We start from the raw sequence: 17,803 nt of genomic DNA on the forward strand, positions 1-17,803 counted from the left end.
CCCTCTTGTTAGACCCTGTGTTACTAGAATTTTATCTAGATGTGAGAGAAGACATTTTAGATGGTTAGCTGTTGATGATACTGCCTTCATCTCCTGCTGGCATGGAAGTGAATATGCTAAATGTGAAATAGGAAAGATGAAGTGAGCCTTGTCTGAAGGGTCCCACTTGACTTTAATCCACTTCACTTTAGCACCTGGCACTTACAAGATCTTTTTAGCCTTGAATGTGCAGGATTTTGGGTAGTGATCTAATGAAAATTTGTGTATTATGCCCACAGGGCAGGAGTAACATACCTTTCTCTTCTGCCGTGCAACAATAGGCACTTCAGAGAACTCAAATTATAAAGCAGAGCTGAAATGGCTGTCATGGGGCAGTGTTCACCAGACTCCACCTGGCTGAATAGGGGAACCCACTGAAATGCCACGATGGTAATGCTGAGCATGCAGAGCTCCAGCTGAGGAAGAAAATTACTCTCTGTTCTGCCCAAATTCCTTAATGAATACGAACAATGATTTTGATTCAGGCTTTGTGATTTAACATGTACATTGGTGACATGAAAGTTGTTTTAATAGGGGTCTTTGGCCTGTCAAGCAGCTAACCCATGCTGGGGTTGATGGTTCTGCTACCTCTTGGTCGCTCAGACTTGGAGACAGGTGGGGAGGCGGGGCAGATGGAGTGCTCCATGTGTTGCCGAGATCAGCATGCAGATGTTATCACTTGTGTACAAATAAGTGAAATAAGTACCTGTGTAGGTGGAGCATAGCTTGCTTCTGCTAGGAGCTGAATGCAGAGCTTGTGGCTTGTTGGTAGAAGTGTTATTAAAATCAAGAAACACATTGTCTCCTCTTCTTATACCCCTCTCCACCTGTGTTTTTTCTCCTTTTGATGATACTCTGTTCCAGTCCTTCTAGTTTTCCCATTTGGCAATGACTATAGTTATTATACTTCTACTTGCTTTGCAAGTCTCTGTCAGTTCATTTTAGTCTGTGCATACAAAAAACATTTTGCAACCCAACGACTTTTTTTCAAATGGTAAAATCCTTTTCAGCAATCTAATTTCCTCCAGCCTGTCTTTCTCCATATCCTGTTAAGTTAGCGAAGTACACAGCATGGAGTTTTGTACTGGTTTTCTCCTTTTATTCTGTCTGTGGGAGGACAAATGATAACCAATCTCACATAAAGCGGGACAGGTGCTGACAGATGAGATCTTACTGAAAATCTGCTGATATAAATTTAACCTACAAATGTTTTAAAAAAAAAAAAAAAATTGACCTGGCAGAGTGAATTTACTTTTGATCAGCCTGTTGCATGATAACCTTGAAGGTTAAAAATAAAAACAAATCTCCAACCTTGCTCCAAACCAAAACAAAAACACCTACTTTGGTGAGCCTGTAGACTACTAACTTGAGCAGGCTAACTGTTTTCTCTTACAAGATTTCTTCTGTGTTGATGGAAACAACTTTTAACACATGATAAATAACCAAGGATCTGTAAGAGATGCTGGAAGGAGGTGGCTGGAGCACTTAGACCTTCACAGGTAGTTTTACACTTGCTTAAAAACAAGGATTTATTTCAGCTTATGGGCACCTGACAAAAGCAACATATGGCACTTCGTGAAGTTATCCCCTTGTCAGCTGAGTTTTATTAACTTTTTCTAAGTCCTGTTTTATGTCTGCCCACGTCCAAGGTATTTGGATCAACTTACGTGTCCTTCACTGGCTATGAGAATGCAAGTAGTTAACTGTGAGTTATTGCTGCTTAGGCCCACAGTAACTTATTAGATGTGTTTGAACCCTGACCTGATTTACCCATGGTTACATAAATAATCTGAGATAGAGCCATGAAGAGAGGCCAGGTTTCTTGGCTTCTGATATTGTACCCTTATAATGAAGTTATTTTGACTCTACTCGGTCAGTTCCTGCCTCCTGAATCAGTGTCAAATTAACATGCTGCATCAGGTAATGGTTTTGGCTGTTACAAAACATGTTCTGTGTATGCAGAACTTCTATCAAAACATCTTTCTTCTGTTGTGATGAAGGTGGATCAGGAACTACCTCTGTTTTATGTTGATAGTAGTGTATTTTTTCACATGTGAATCTTTAATGAAGAAGATAAACGTGGTTATTTTCACATCTGTGGATTAAAAAGGATGCTGACGAAAAAAATGCAAATTCAACAAGACGATATGTTTGAAAAAGGGTGGATTGTGCCATAAATAACGAGTAGGTGTGGAGAGTGGGCTGTTTGGCACAGAGCATCACAGCTGCCCAGTAATTGGTCGTGATGTGCCAAGGGGAGTGCATTTGAGAGAGGGAATATGGCTGCATTATTGCATTTACATGCTGCAGGAATCATGTGGATATACATCATTTATGCCTGTATGTGCCATTTCCAGTAGGTGGCTGACTGTCACTTCACACTGACTTAAGTACTATAAAATAACAGCTGTCACACCTCATGAGAACCACAGTCTATTGTAACAATATCATAAATCTGTTTATTTGCTGTCCATAAAGCCTAAGGACCACAGAAACGTACTCTATGAAATAAACAACAAGCCATCCTTTAGTGCGTTTTTGTAAGCCATACAATTCTTTTCAAGGCAAATAAATATACAAATTAGGCTCAGAAAATGTATTCATCACCTAACATATTTTAGAAATAGAGACTTGTTTCCTCTGAACATGCTTGAAGGTTTTACTCCATTTCAAATCTCAAAAAACAGCAAGCAAACATGTACCCAAAATGCTGCCTGGGAGATTATTTTGCCTCAGAAAGATGGTTGTTTTGGTTTGGTTTTTTTTGTTTGTTTTTGTTTTCAGAAATCAATTGACATGCTGTTCTTTCTGTAGACATTATGTTTCTTCTTGCCGGAACCGTTACAAAGAACTGTTGTAAAAGGGGAAAAAAATAGTCCTCAAAATTTTGTTGCAGTAAAAATATGAAAGAACAGCTATAAGAGTGATATCTTCACAATTATTTCTTGTAGAAGTAAATTAGCAGTATCAGTGACTATTGTAACTTCCTGTGGAATAGTGCTGTCCTAGGGAACAAAACCTTCATAGTTGCTCAACTGAGCTGTAGAGCTGTATGAAGTGGAAGTGGACATAAACCAATACTAAAAACTTGAAAGAAGAAAAGAACAAGATTTGCCATTTAAGGCAGATACAATTGTGGAAAAATTATTTGAGGTATTTTCCTGTGCAGGGTTCTCAAGTGTGGCTTTCGTAACACACTGAAGCAAAACATTAGTGATACTGCGTCAGATTTATCTTGTATTTATTATATGGCAAGTAATTCTGATGCTTCACTACTTATGAGTGTTTTTGAGAAACTTTTGAGCAGCTTGGATGATTGAACAATTAGTGGCAAATGGAATTCAAAGCAGATGAATGTGAAGTGATGGTCAAGGGGTAAAATGAAAAATATTAGGCCTAGATGTGACCGTTACCATTGACAAGACCTTGTAGCTGTAGGGAACAGGTCCAGGAAAACATCAGCTCTGTGCTTAGGGGCAATAACCAAAGCAAACCACATTTTAGGAAGGAGTAAACAACAAAGAGAACATTGTTACGCCACCTTATAAATCCATGGTTTACCTGTCCCTTGACTACTGTGGGCAGCTCTGACCCCCTTACTTTCAAGATACCGTATTAGAACTGGAAGGGATTTGGAAAATGACAGCAAGGATAATGAGATGGAAGGGTTTGCACAGGAGGATTCACTAGAGCAGATTAGCATTCTTCAGCCTTGAGAAGTGGCAGGGGGTATGCAGACACCTGCAGTCGTCAGTAGTAATGAGATAATGGGTAGGGGTTGACTGTTCACTGTCTTTTGGGCTACAAGGACCATTCAGTTCCAGGAAAATAAGCAGTTTGTCATGCAAGAGATGGTAGACTTATAGAATGTGCAAAAAAATAGGGTGCTGACAAGACTATGAGACAGATTCAAGGTGAAACGGAACAAATCTTGGAAGAGTTTTCTGTTGGGGTTTAATAAACAGATAAATCTCTTCAAGCTCAGGAATTCCCTGAGCAGAAAATATTTGGAGCTGTGGGGGGAGCAGAAGGGAAAACCACCAGATGTGCTTACCCTGTGCTAATCTTCCTAGGTGTTCATGTACTGGAACGGTTGGAGACAAGAGTACTAGATTTGAGATAGTGCAGACATTCTGATGTTTTAAGACTCTTACAATCCCATACTATATTTAAGTTTGTTAATCATTCTGTTGCTTTTTGTGATCGCCCTCTAGCTGGTTGGTATGTCTTCTAGCAAGTGTGGTCTTGCTGGTGCATTCCTGCTCAGCTCGGTGTAATGTTCTCTGTGCAGATACAGTTCTGTCTCCTGTTACTCCTGATTTTTTCTGTACTGTGGTTTTTCAGGACAAATTCTGACTGCATGCTTAGTGTTATTCATTAATGTTGTTAATGTTCTTTATTAGAACAAAGAACTTCAGTTGTTCTCTTGTTCACCCATGTTAGTAATTTCTTACAAGCTAGACTACTGTGCCTGCTCTTCTGAGAGCTAGATTGTAAAATAAATGGATAACTGGAAGTGATACAATCTGAATTATACAGATCAGAATTAAAGAGAGAATTAAGTAATTAGATCAAGAGAAAAGAAAGGCAGATATATTTAAAGGAACAGTATAAGAAATTGAGTCTTATTTGCATTCCACATCTTTTTTTTACAGTTTGCTATGAAAATATATATGCAGGAGTATAGAAAATCCAGAACAGAGATTTGTTACATATCATGCGCCGATTTGACACCCAGGTCCTAGCTTGTGAAGTCAGACTGTCATGGAGAAGGTTTGGTCAGTGGACTATTACTTACGTAGAACAAGTTCAGCTAGTTTGGAGAGGCCAGCAGTTAGGATGGACTGCAGCTTCCTCAGTTAGTAAGTAGTAAGATATTTTCAGAAGTCTTTACCGTGTGTATCTCTTAGAATTACATGCATATTGTATTCTCCCTGAAAAGCCAAACACATGGATAAAAATGCTTCTCAGAAAAGATACCTTGGGTTCCGATCTACTTTTGTAAATGATCTTCTCTTCTACTTGGTTAGTTTTATAAAGACTGGGGACTGATTGCTCAGGGACACCTGAGATCGTCCCCTCTTTTTTTCTTGCTCTTACACGAACTCATACACAAACATGGATACACACTCAGAGTTATCTTGTGCTGCTGTTACTGTGCAACAGTGTGCTCTCCCGAGTCTGTACCTCTGTGACACCGAACTGTAAGCACAGATACAGCCATACATAGCTGTGAGATACGGGGAGCACAGTCATATCAAAGGGTGTCCTGTCCTCCTTGCCATCCAGAATTAGTGTTTGTTTTGAGAGCAGCAAAGCAAGAGTGAACTGAGTTCCCAGAGTCACAGATATGTCCTAACCTAAGAATGGTGGAACAGAGGTGGAGAAATCCCAGCTCCCAGTGCAATAATGCTGTGTCAGGAAGGATTTCTGACAATAGATTTTTTTCCCCCCCTCAAGGTTCAGTTATTTATCACAAGCTGCAGTTGTAAGAAGTTAATCCTCTAGGCACAGAAGGGGAGTCAATGTTTACCAGCCCTGTAGCTAATGATATACTGGAAGGGCTTAGAATGTTTTTACTCAGACAGAACAGCACAGTGACACAGTAAAGACCTGGAAAACAGACAGCAAACTTTGCTTTAGATATGCAGTCAGCTCCAAGGGAGAGATTCTTGGCTCTAAGGAAGAGACTCTTTGGAAGTTCATTTGGCATTGCTATTACTTGCTCTTTACCGCCTTTTAAAAAGACTCAACCTGTCATCATGTGGACTATGGGAGGAAAATAATCAACACTGGCTCTTGGAGGGGTTCCCTAGTAGGGATTAGGAAGGTGGCTGGAAAGAGTTTGAGTAAACAGTCTCTGCGTGCTGGGTGTAGGTAAGTAACCTTTTCAACTCTACTTGTCCTTGAGCCTGGAGCTATTTGTGTGATTGAGCAAGAGAGATGACTGAGAAACAAACTAGGCAAGGATCCAGTTGTTTGTGGTCACTGCCAGTTCTTCTGGTTACTCAGAACAAGACTGGTAGGATTTAAGAAAAGCCCTGCAAGGTTGGTCATAGGGGTGGGTGTTCAGAAACTCTTCAGTCACAGCGAAGAAATGAGTGGTGGCTGCCTTGACTTGGTTTAGTTTAACAGACAGTGGAAGCTTTTCATGAAAAGACTGCTATGATCTAGTTTTTCTTTCCTTGGGCAAGGGGTACATGATTATTCAATTCCATGTGCCAGAGGATTTAAATACAATGAATGACTTATATGAGAGTTTGGGCAGTTCAGGGCCTTTTCTCAGGGGCATTGTAAATTGGTCGGAGTTACTTCCATGTAAAGTATGGTGGAGAACTCTCAGGTCATTGCAGGCTGATGGGGCCAGAAAATTTGTGAGTCACAGGGAGCAAGGCTGGGAACTGATAAATTAGCTGAATATCATAGTCAGTTCCTGTCTCCTCAACAGGAGTGTGTATCTTTGTAACACTGTAATTGTCTGGAAAGACAGGTAGGTGATTACAAGTACCTCTTAACAGCAAGGTTTTAGGAAAATATATCGGTTAAAGAAGATGTAAAATGGAGATGAGGGTAGCAGTAAATGAGATGAGGAGGGGCTACAGCCTGACATCACATCCCCACTGAATACAAACTGTCCAGGAAGGAAGGAGCCTGTGTTCTGCCTGCACTTGCTGGTAGCTCTCAGATTAATAGTTAAACCACCTCCTTGGCACCATACTTCTGTCTTTGAATGGTAAGGATAGTAATTTTGTCTCCTTTCTGATTGTCTTTTAGTGGAAAAAGAAGCATGCTTTTGAGGCAGCACAGTTCATGTGGGATCCACCTAAACAGCAGTGGGGGCAGGAGGCCCTGTCTCAGGGCAGGTTTGGTCCCTTAGCACTGGGACCAAGTTGCTGGACTTGCAGAACGTCTCCTTAGCAGAGGAGACCGCTCTCAGGTGCCCTCATCTGGCTGTTTAAGGTATGAAGATGTCCTTCAGCATCTTCTTCAAAGAGCCAGCAAAACCAGCCAAGTCCAGCCTGAATGCTTTCCTTGACAATGGAGCCTGAGCATGGTAGGTGGTGTATGTGGGTGTAGAGCTGGCTAGGAAGAGATAGGAAAAAGTCTCAGAGACTTGGAGAAAATCTGAATTATCTCTTTTAAATAATTCTGTGTGAGATGAAAAGACAGATTGTTTAATTCGTAGTTTTATTATAAACTAATGCTTTTCCTAAGGGAGGTAATTTCCTTCTATAAAAATTAATAGCTTTCCTTAGCACTTCAACAATGAAAGGAGAATTATCCTCAGTACTTCCGGATTTGCACTCCGGACTAATGAGAGATTAAACCTAGATTCTCAGTGTATTTTCACACATAACTTTGTGTGCTCCTGGTAGCTTGCCAGTCCTGTTTGGTTTAGAAGGACCATTTGAATGCATTGAATTGTTTGCTAAGGTTGTAACCTAGGAAGCGATCCAAAACAAGGAGCTGGTCCAAACACTCCTGAACTTCCTGGCAAGACTAACTTCAAAACTTTATGGAATCAAGGGTATGACCTGGCAGCCGATGGAATTAGCAACAGAGCATTCAGCAGCAAACTCTTCAAACATCTCAGGCACAGCTTTACTGCCAACTCTTTTTTATCAACTTCAGAGCTGCAATACTTTCAAAAGAGAATGGACCATACATGGATTTAAAATGCTGAAAGGTAACACTGAAAAAATTGATTTCTTCCCAATCCCTTACTGCAGCTTCACACACAGAGAGAACATACAGTGCATCTGCACAGGCTTCAGCAGCACGCTCAGAATATAAAGACCCCCAGCCTGAACTGTGCCAGCGCTGCCTTGAGTGTAGTCCAAGGAGGTGGGTTAGAAATGGGGTTGTCCTGTTTTTCTGCTCCTGATTTCTGGAGATCAGCCAGACCTTGGCATACTTGAAAGCAATTAGGGAAAACAAAACAAAACAAAAAGCAGGTCAATGTAACATTGCTGAGAGCCTGGCACAGACCATTTATCATCTGAATTAACCTTTCACACCTTGCCCTACTGAGATGACATCATTTTTTCTCTTCTTTGTGAGGAGAACCTGGGAACAAATGATTGCTGAGGCCACGCCAAAAACAGAGAAGGGGAAACAAGAACATATTCCTGGAGGGCAAGGTAAGAGTCAAGCTAGGGCATCCTGTCTCTGAAAGACTCTGAAAGCACTGCTACAGTGAGGAATAAATCTGGCATGCCTTCGGGTACTGATAGCCAACTCTGCCTGCATTTTGTTCTTTTCTGTCCATGGTGGCTAAAATCAACACCGCATAAGAAAGGTAATGAACCAGGAGCTTAACTAATTACTGAGCCTTTGCTGGTGAAGCCGCATTACTTTGTCTAACCCCACACTCTCTGTAGTGGCATTCTGCTGCTGCCAGGTCTGAAAAATGTGAAGTGCCAGAAGCGCTCTTCTCTTACATTAGCAAAGAGGAGGTTATTGATGCAGCTGGATTAAACTGGAGGAGGAAAGGGAGAGGGAGGTGGGTGAGACTCTGCTTTCGTGTCTCCAGACACAGTTACATCGGCAGAAGAGGATCAGCTTTCAAAGGGAAAGATGAAGAGTGAAGGGGGATAAGAATTAAAACACACAGCATTTTCTGAGGAGATTTTTAGATTAAAAATACCACATATTTGTTACAGATGGAATGGGCGTTTTTAGGTCTCATATAGGGTGTTTCAATGTAGTTATCCAGTTACTAATTGTGCAATTTAAAATCAGGACTTAATGAATTTGATGCTTTGCAGAAAGTCTGAAAAACTGAAACTGCAGGAAAACAGCATTTTAACGTTTCACCACTGGATGGAGACAGCACTCTAAAACTTGTGAGTAATTACTAATGGGACTGTAACAAAATTCCTTGTGATAAAGAGATTGAATAGATTAGTAGACACTGCAGCAACAAACAGTGGAACACCAGCTAGATTTATGGCAGAAAATGTGTTGAAGGAACATCTTTTAGATTTGTGCTTGACCTGTTTTTATGGTGAGAAATGAAGACATTTAGTTTAAAAAGATGAATTCCATTTCTGGCTCCGCACAAAGCTACGATGACGCGGACCAGAAAGAAACAAGGGAAGGTAAAGTGAATCTTTCTGGGGTCCTCTTTATCTTTTCCCAGGTCACAGTGTTATTTTTCCTGATAGGAAGATCCTTCAGCTTTGCGGGTCTGGCCTTAAGGGCTGGCTGCTGTTGGTGGCAGCTGAGCTTGCCCCAGCCATGGTTGTAGTGGATGTCTTGTTTGCAGTGGAGATGCTTCCCTCACTCAGGGACAGCAGGGAGGCAGTCACCGGGTGGGAAGCAGCAGCAGAAGCAATTCCCACCAGCCTGCAGGTTGGTAGGAAATCTTCAGAAATCATTGCAGTTCAGGGGTGAGCGTACAGGTGGGGGAGCGCCTGCCCTGTTAGGTTTGATTTCTTTCCTTGTGTATGTTACAGCATTTTTACACATTTTGTTCCTTCTTTGTGTGTGTGCGCGCGTGTGTGTGTGCACGAGTGCATGAGAGAGAGGGAAGGAGGGAAGGCCTGTGGTGGTTTTTAGCCCAGTCTCATATAATCACGCTGTGCTTTTCTGTTTGCCAGCAATAACTTTTGAATTTGTTGGATGAATGAAAGATGAATTAAATGAACCAGAAGATAATTATATTCTTATAAATCCTGTGGAAATAGCCAGCCAGACAGACTGGAGACTGTTGAAGTGCCCTGACTGAAGGAAAGGCTGAAGTGTGAGCTCATATATTAGAGGACCCACCCTGGAGAGGGCTCTTGTAAGTGCCCCTTCCCTGGGAGAAGCTTTAATCAGAGTTTGCAATCAACCACAAGATGAAAATCCATAGGCAACCAGAATTCATCCGTTCAATAAGCACTAGAACTTTTCCTTAAAAGCAACAAACAGAAGAGCTGACCTACTCCATTACCATCTCTCCTCTGCCTCCAGGTCACAAAGTCTGTACAGAGTTTAAAAGCTGAGAATTTTCACAAATAAAAGCAGCAACAAAGAAAATAACCTCCACTGAGGCTGATTTGTCATATGTCTGCTTGTTATATTCAGGAGATGTATTTTCAGACAGCTCTGACAGTGCATAGTGGTTAGTGAAGTCTTTGGGGAAAGGGCATGGGGAAGGGGGGTTGAACATAAGAGTGTGTGACAGCTGCTCACGTATGCCTGTCACTTTTGTTCCCCAAATACAATATCTGTTGGAACAATTATATGCTGATTTACATGAAAATGTCTTAGTTTTCTCTGAAATCAAGGTTTCAAGTGTAATTCCTTTGCCTGCAGCCAAGTGTGATGTAGTTCTTTAAGAATAGATCCTTAAAAGGTATTTAGGTGACTTACTCCTGGGTGAAGTTCTCTGCCTAACTTCACCACCCAGGATCCCCAGGGAGACACCTGGTGCTGACATAAGAAAGCTGGTCAGGTTGATGAGCAGAGTCCTACACTGCTACAGAGAAAGGTACTGTGTTTAGGCATGAGGGGGAGCTGACCTTCTGCAAGTAGGATTTGTTTGCAGTGACAGAGAGATGTTTGCAAGCATGTGCCTTCTTATTTACTTATTAGACTGTTCAGCTATTGGATATGTTCCCACCTCATCTGTTATTCATCTGGTATGCTGTTTGCAGAAAGAGGTGAATACAGAAAGTTTTGAAAACTAGCTTTCCCTCACTATATTGTGGAGTACTGTGACTTGCAGAAGGCTTAGATTAAAGGGAACCAGGCTCAGGTTTCCTGCCCACCATATTTTTTGCTGTTTTTGAGAAAAGCCCTGATGTGGGAGCTGGTCAGGGAGGGGATATGCTGTTATATCGCCATTCAGTGTGAAATTACGGACTATGGCTTTTGTCAGGGGTAATAGACTTTGCTTCAGAGGAGAAGCCCTCTGAGGAAAGAAATGTGTCAAAAGCCAAACACTGCTCTAGGTGCTCGGTATGGCAGCAGGAAGATTTAGTAGACGGAATTAAAAGGCTAGATTTAGACATGAGAAATGGAAGGAGAGGCAAACCAGGAACATCAGGAGTATGTACTTATAGTGATGATGAGCATAGATAGGCTGTAAATGCATTAGGAAGATTATTTATGTGATTGGTAGAGGTAATACCAAAGGCAGGGCTCTGAGCAGTGAAAGGCAGCACAGGCTCAGCTCTTGATGGTGGTGAGACATGATCTGCAAAATAGTGTAGGAGCTTGCAGGTGATTATCTGTGACAATTGGCGTATATCTAAATGTTCAACATACCTTATTTTCCTGATCCCTCTTTCCTGCTCCCATATTGCCTCTGTAGCTTTTTTTAATGGGTATGTATGATGAACACTCTATCGGTCTCCTCTTCAACTTTGCTTCATGCAGCAACCTACAGCTCCACAGACACCATGTAGGGTGCCACATAGTCAAACATACTGGTTCTGCTCTGTGGGCTTCCAGGTGATTGTGGGACAGTGTCCTCGCATCTCTCTGAGTGTGCATTCTGCCATCACTCCCCAAGTGCCAAAGGCAGAGCTGAATATTCTCAGTTCTCTGCTGTTAGATGTCCCTTCATGCCAGGCAAGCATCACAAACCTCCATTGACATCTGGCTTTGCAACTGCTTAGCCAGGGCCAGGTAATACTCTGGGCTAACCGATCCATGTACAGGAGAGCAGGTACTTACGTGCAGGTATGGTTTCTTTGCTGATCTATCCCTGTGCTGTAGCACTGGTACAAGTGCCAAATAGACTTATGAAAATTTCCTTCCTCATAAGGAAGATCAGAGACCTTGTCTATAAAACAGTGGTAACTTGCCATTCACTGCTCTTTGTCCTGATGCAGAAATGCTGGCAAATGCACAAGGAATTTGTCACTAGCATCATAATCTCCTAACTGTAACGTGGGATTCTAAATCAATCATATCTGGTTCCCCCTCAGCTTTTGCTTCCTTCAGCCTGGCCCAGATCCATCAAGTGTGAAAAGCTTCCCTGTCTCACCAAATGACCACTCTGCATGATTAATCCTCAGGCCACAGCCATGAAGTGATCTGTCAGACCCATGGTTGTCCCGCACCTTCCGAACAGTCTCAACCAGGCAGCATGCCAGACTGATTAAGAAGTTTGCTTCGGCAAACAGAAAAATACCTGATTTTTGTGCTAGAGGGGAAAGAAAAAAGAAAAATATTTCACACGGAAAGCTAACCACAGGTTTTATTGTAGTCTAGAATGCATCCACGTGTACAGACAGCTAGGATATCATGAGTCTGCAGACAATAGTGTAGAAGTGGACATCTGCCAGACGAGTCATACCAATTATCTTTTCTATTCATATCCTCTATTGGAACTAGATACTTAAGCCAAATTTTCCTCTCAGTAGTGCAAAAGGAGAGAGGGAGACCCAGTAATGTCTAATAACTTACTGCTTAAAGTGTTCTGAAACGGTAGGGTAAGTCCTACTGATGGCATCCAGGTATTCTGTCTTACTTAAAGGCCTTCCTGCTTTGCATTGCACTGGATCTTCAGGTAATTTATTAAGCAGTGTTATCATTTCAGCAGTTTTCTGCATGATGCATGATGAAAACATAGGCCTCGCTGTGTATGACATGGTAACAGCAGGACAATATTCTTGAAAACCTCCATGACAGCAGAAGTGAATCTGGATGCCTAGAGAGGAAGGTAGCCATGTGAATACCCCTGAGAATCCAGTTTTACTGCACAAGGTCTGAATATATGGTTTTGTTTGTGTTTGAATCAGGAATACAGTTTTTGTGCACTTGTCAAACTTACTCTCCTGTCTGGGTTTTAGAGCCATCCCAAAGCTTAAGTAACAAATTTTGAGTTGACCATAAACCTCCAAAATGAGATAGTCATTGTCCCTTGAATTGGCCCTAGATGCTGGAGAGTCTCAAACTACCAAGGTATTTTTCCTAAACCCACTTTTTCTCTGACTCGGAAGCTTTGCAAGAAAATATAAATATCTTCAAATTATTTTATCAGTTTTATTGGAATTTTGCATGAAAAGTTCATCTTAAAAAAAGCTGGTATCAAATTACAAACTCAGCTACATTCCGTAAAGTTTTTTGTAAGGAAGCAAGTAGCCGTGTTGAAGGCATATAGCTCAAAACAGCAGCTGGGATTTTCTTTTTTTTTTCTCTAGGGTGGTTACTTGCCTCCCTTAAAATTAAGGATTTAAAATCAAAATGGAGATAAATCTTGAACTGTACCTAGAGAACAGCATATATAAAAAGAATCATAAAGATTATTTCAGTCTGGCTCACAGCAAATTCCCATGCTTTTTCATGAACCTATTAAATGTTTCATTTGTTAAATATGCTTTTACTCATATATAAAATGCTAATCACATAGGATGTTTCCTCTGTCCAAAACTGTGCAGAGTACAAATGTAGACATATTGCCTTGTGTGATGTAGAATTTCTAGTGATGCCGTGTCTGCTTGCTTTATATTGTTACATTTCACTGGTTGTCATTGCCTCCTGCTGTTGTGTGGGCAACGCAAGGAAAACAGCAGCCTGTGTGCGGGTCCAGTGCCTGGGAACAGACCCATCCACAAAGCGGCTGCAGAGCATCTGGCCCTTTGATAACACTTAGTGCTAAGAAGTATTTCTGTTCAGTGAAGCTGGGTGTTTAGTGGTACACTAAGGGGAGAGGTGAGAGGGGTGGGATGTGCCCAGCACACTGCTCTGGGACTGCCAGAAGCAAGATCATCCTGAGCACGACCCTCTTTGTATAGGTTTTCTGCTAACAATAGGTAATGACAGTTGCTCCCAGGGTAAAAGATGACGAGTACTACAGCTATTGAACGCTATTTTCTGATTAGTGTCATTAAATAACCCAGAGAGATTTGTAGCAGTATTATCGTTTCCACTTGTCACTCAAAATTATGGTGGTATCATTGCAAAGAAGGAAAAGCTCCTGCTGTATTAGTGACTCATATTTCTGGATTAGAAAGAGGAATTAAACCACCCAGCTCACCAGTCATTCTGCCTCTGCCCAGGCTTGTTGTTATTCCAAGAGTCGCAGGATGATAAGGTGATCTTTTCAGAGACAGTGACACCCTCTGCTTTCCTGACTGAGCCCACTCATCGTGAAGCCCACTCAGAATTGAGTCACTGGTTAAAAAATATTTTTAAGTAAACCTCAGCTGCCATACACAATGTAAGGCCCTCTGTTCTGCTAATGTTACAATTAGCCAAAGCCAGGTAGGTAATCAGTGGGGAGCTACATACAGAGAATGCAAATACAGGGAATACATCCTGATGGGCCATACTGACAACAGAAGTAGGACAGAATAGTGCCATAGGGAATGCTGCTGCGTCGCACCTCACCCTGCTCCCTTTTGCACTGTATTTTCCATACATTATCTTGTGAAATGAATTCCTAAATAATGACAATAACACTGCTTTTAATTCAGTGATTTTTCTTCACAGAGCAGGAATTAAGATTCCGAACTGCAGGTGTTAGCGCTAATTTTGGAAAACATTAAGTACCTCATTGAGGATTGCAATGCAAGTGGTACCAATAAATTCCCACAGTCTCTCTGGTTCAAATTTAAAAGGTAAATGAATAAAATTTGCAAAACACTGTTTTTTGTATTGGCAGTATTGGGATTCCATTGTATTATATATACCATAAAAGAATGGTATGTCTTTACACATGTGAGTGTCTGAACTATGTGCACATATGTGTGTGTGTGTACATGCATGTGAGTGTCTATATACATTCTGTCATGCATATATAGCAGCTTCCTCTCCATGGCTATTATTTTTAATGGGTCACAGACACACAGAATGTAATAATTAGGCATGGAAAAAACAATTAGAGAGAGTTAATTCCCTTTTCAACAGGAAGTTATAATCCTCAGTGGAGAATGTGTACGCTACTAAGCTGATGCCTTAGAACATACTGGAATGGTTTCCTATGAGAAAATGCTGACAGGATTATTTGGTTTTATCATTCCTGTGCAGGATCTAATAATGCAGGGGGGAAGACCTGTCTGGAGAAAAAGCCACAGTTCAGCACAGTTTACTTCTTTTCTTTATACTATATAAATTATGTCTATTTTATTTTTGCCTTGTCTTACCTCCTTTCCTCTATTCACTTCTTTCTATTACATACAAAGAATAGAGCAAGATCTCCCTTTTTTAACCTCTGTAGAGGGCTTACTACCATGGGGCTCACATTAGAGCTTTTATGATAGGGTCATCCTATGTCTTTTCAACAATTTGACAGTAGGGCACAGTGACATGATCAACACAGGAGTAGCAGTGGCTTCAAAGTAAGCCTGGCTCAAGGGGCAGCTGAGGTCACTCATTTACACACCTTGACCTGAAAAGGACAAGTGAGACTTCAAGGGAGTGATTGCCACCCTTACCTAAAAACAGCCACACATGGAGTTTCCCTCACGACAGTTTTCTGGTGTGTATATTTGTCTGCAAAATGGCCTGGTTGGGGTCCAGATAGATGGACACTCCTGCTCTTAGAAAGTGGAGAGCTATGGCGGGCTGCGCTACAAGGCAGAGTCTGTGCCCCATGCCTCCTGGGGAGCAAGTTCCCAGGCGCTCAACCAAACAGGAGCCTCTGATAAAAGCAGAAGAGTGAGCTCAACTTGTCTGAGGCCCCTCAGCTTGCAGGGACTCAAGAGAAGCTGACAGAAGCACAGAAGCAAATAGCATCAACAGGTGAATAAGTAGTATACTACCTCTGGTTGTACTGCTAGTGGAACCAAAGTCCACTTTCCTCCTGATACTGTGGTACTGCATATAATATCAGTTTCTATTCCAACAGTCCAGTGATTTAATTGCAAAATGAGTTACTTCTAAAGGTGTTTGTATCCATTATTCATGTATACATTGCATTTTCCATTAATTTCTTCTCCAAAAATTGTTTGAGAAGCCATACTGGGTATTGAGTATAATCTAGGAACAATACTTTATCTAATTTAATATTTACACAGGAGAGTTGTTTGAAGGTTTCAAGGTTTCCATATAAAGGCTATACTATATGTTGGATTATAAATTAAGCCACAGGCAAGTTATTGTATGTGATAGTTTGCACATGATGACTAAAGGCTGCTTTTGACAACTGTCTGAAAACCACTTCTAGGAACAACAATGTTTGAAATCTTACAGATTTAATCTTACATGAAGCCAACCTCCACCCCCCAAATACTGAAATGAAAATTACACAGGTCAAATTCTGATGAATAGGAGGACATAACCTCACTGATACCATTACATCTATAAAATATGTTCTGTAATTAGAAGGGATTGATGCTGTAGGCATGCTGTTGTCAGTAAATATACAATTGTCCTTACTCTGATGTTATGGAGAATTTGATTTTGTTTTAAGTGTATTGTCTGTCTTAGAATTGTCAGTCCGTGCAATTGTCATGGTTTAACTGCAGCCAACAGCTAAGTATCATTCAGTCGCTCGCTCACTCCCCCCCACGCCCCAGTGGGATGGGGAAGAGAATCGGAAAAAGGTAGAACCTGTGGGTTGAGATAATTGAGGTAAAGTAAAAAACAAAACATCACAACAAAACCAATAATAATTGTCATAATGAGGAGAAGGGAAGAGAGAGAGAGGAATAAAACCCCAGTGATGCACAGTACAGTTGCTCAGCACCTGCTGACCGATGCCCAGCCAGTCCCCAAGCAGTGATCAGTGGCTCCCGGCCAGCTCCCTCCAATTTCTAGACTGAGCATGATGTTGTGTTATGGAATATCCCTTTGGCTAGTTTGGGACAGCTGTCCTGGCTGTGTCCCCTCCCAGCTTCTTGTGCACTTGCTCGCTGGCAGAGTATGGGGAAATGGAAAAGTAGGGTAAGCATTACTTAGCAACAACTAAACCATCAGTGTGTTACCAACATTATTCTCATACGAAATCCAAAACACAGCACTGTACCAGCTACTAAGAAGAAAATTATCCTAGCTGAAACCAGCAGAGCAATATAAATTGGTATACAAATAGTATACATTGCAGTGAACATTGTCTGCAGCAAGAAAACTGGTCCCAAATGTATTTTTCCAAAACTAGACTGCAGGGGATGTGGTTGTGTGTCTGTAGATTTCAATGTGTTTGGTGTTTACCTATCTGGAGCTGTTAAGTGGGGTTCCCATATACATTTGCCTGGAACTAAGAATTACTTTGTAAGACTTTGATAGAAGAATGCTGTCAAAGTGGAAAATGTAAACTGCATTCACTGCCAAAGACCTGCACCCCTCCTGGTGTGTAAAAAGATTAATTCAATCTTGATTCAATTCCACCTGTATGTGTCATGTTACATTTTATTCTTTTTGGTGTCTAAGATCACAAACAGCCTAATTAAATGTCACTTTCTATGGAAGTCAGGTTTTGAATTTTATGCCTTTGAATGGACATGAAAAAGAATTCATTTTCCCACCCTTTACAGCATTTTTGTTCATTGGTTCTCTATTGGCTGACGTAATCATTTAACATAAAAAGGAAAAAATGCCATGGGTGAGTATAACTAGAACTAGAAAAGAAAAAGATAAAAAAGGAAGAGAAGACAAGAGAAGAGAGAAAGGAGAAAAGATGTTGATAATGTTTGTAATTCTTTTTCAGGTACACTAATGTTTCTTTTATTTTCTTTTTCTTTCTTCTCCCCTCCCCTCCCCTCCCCTCCCCTCCCCTCCCCTCCCCTCCCCTCCCCTCCCCTCCCCTCCCCTCCCCTCCCCTCCCCTCCCCTCCCCTCCCCTCCCCTCCCCTCCCCTCCCCTCCCCTCCCCTCCCCTCCCCTCCC

The 17,803-nt window shown here is 41.5% G+C and overlaps 1 long non-coding RNA gene across 2 annotated transcripts; it reads left to right on the plus strand.

Moving 5' to 3' along the window:
• The first annotated feature begins 313 nt into the window (after positions 1–313).
• On the plus strand, positions 314–10,065 carry LOC119149310. Of its 2 annotated transcripts, XR_005104648.1 has the most exons (4): positions 314–8,180; positions 8,808–8,885; positions 9,182–9,393; positions 9,642–10,065. It is a non-coding gene; the product is annotated as an uncharacterized LOC119149310 (long non-coding RNA). The 2 variants fall into 2 exon arrangements; XR_005104647.1 differs by lacking the exon at positions 9,182–9,393 and having other exon boundaries at positions 316–8,180.
• The last annotated feature ends 7,738 nt before the right edge of the window (positions 10,066–17,803 follow it).

This window comes from Falco rusticolus, chromosome 5 (genome assembly GCF_015220075.1).
Source record: "Falco rusticolus isolate bFalRus1 chromosome 5, bFalRus1.pri, whole genome shotgun sequence".
In the NCBI taxonomy this organism is placed as follows: Eukaryota; Metazoa; Chordata; class Aves; order Falconiformes; family Falconidae; genus Falco; species Falco rusticolus.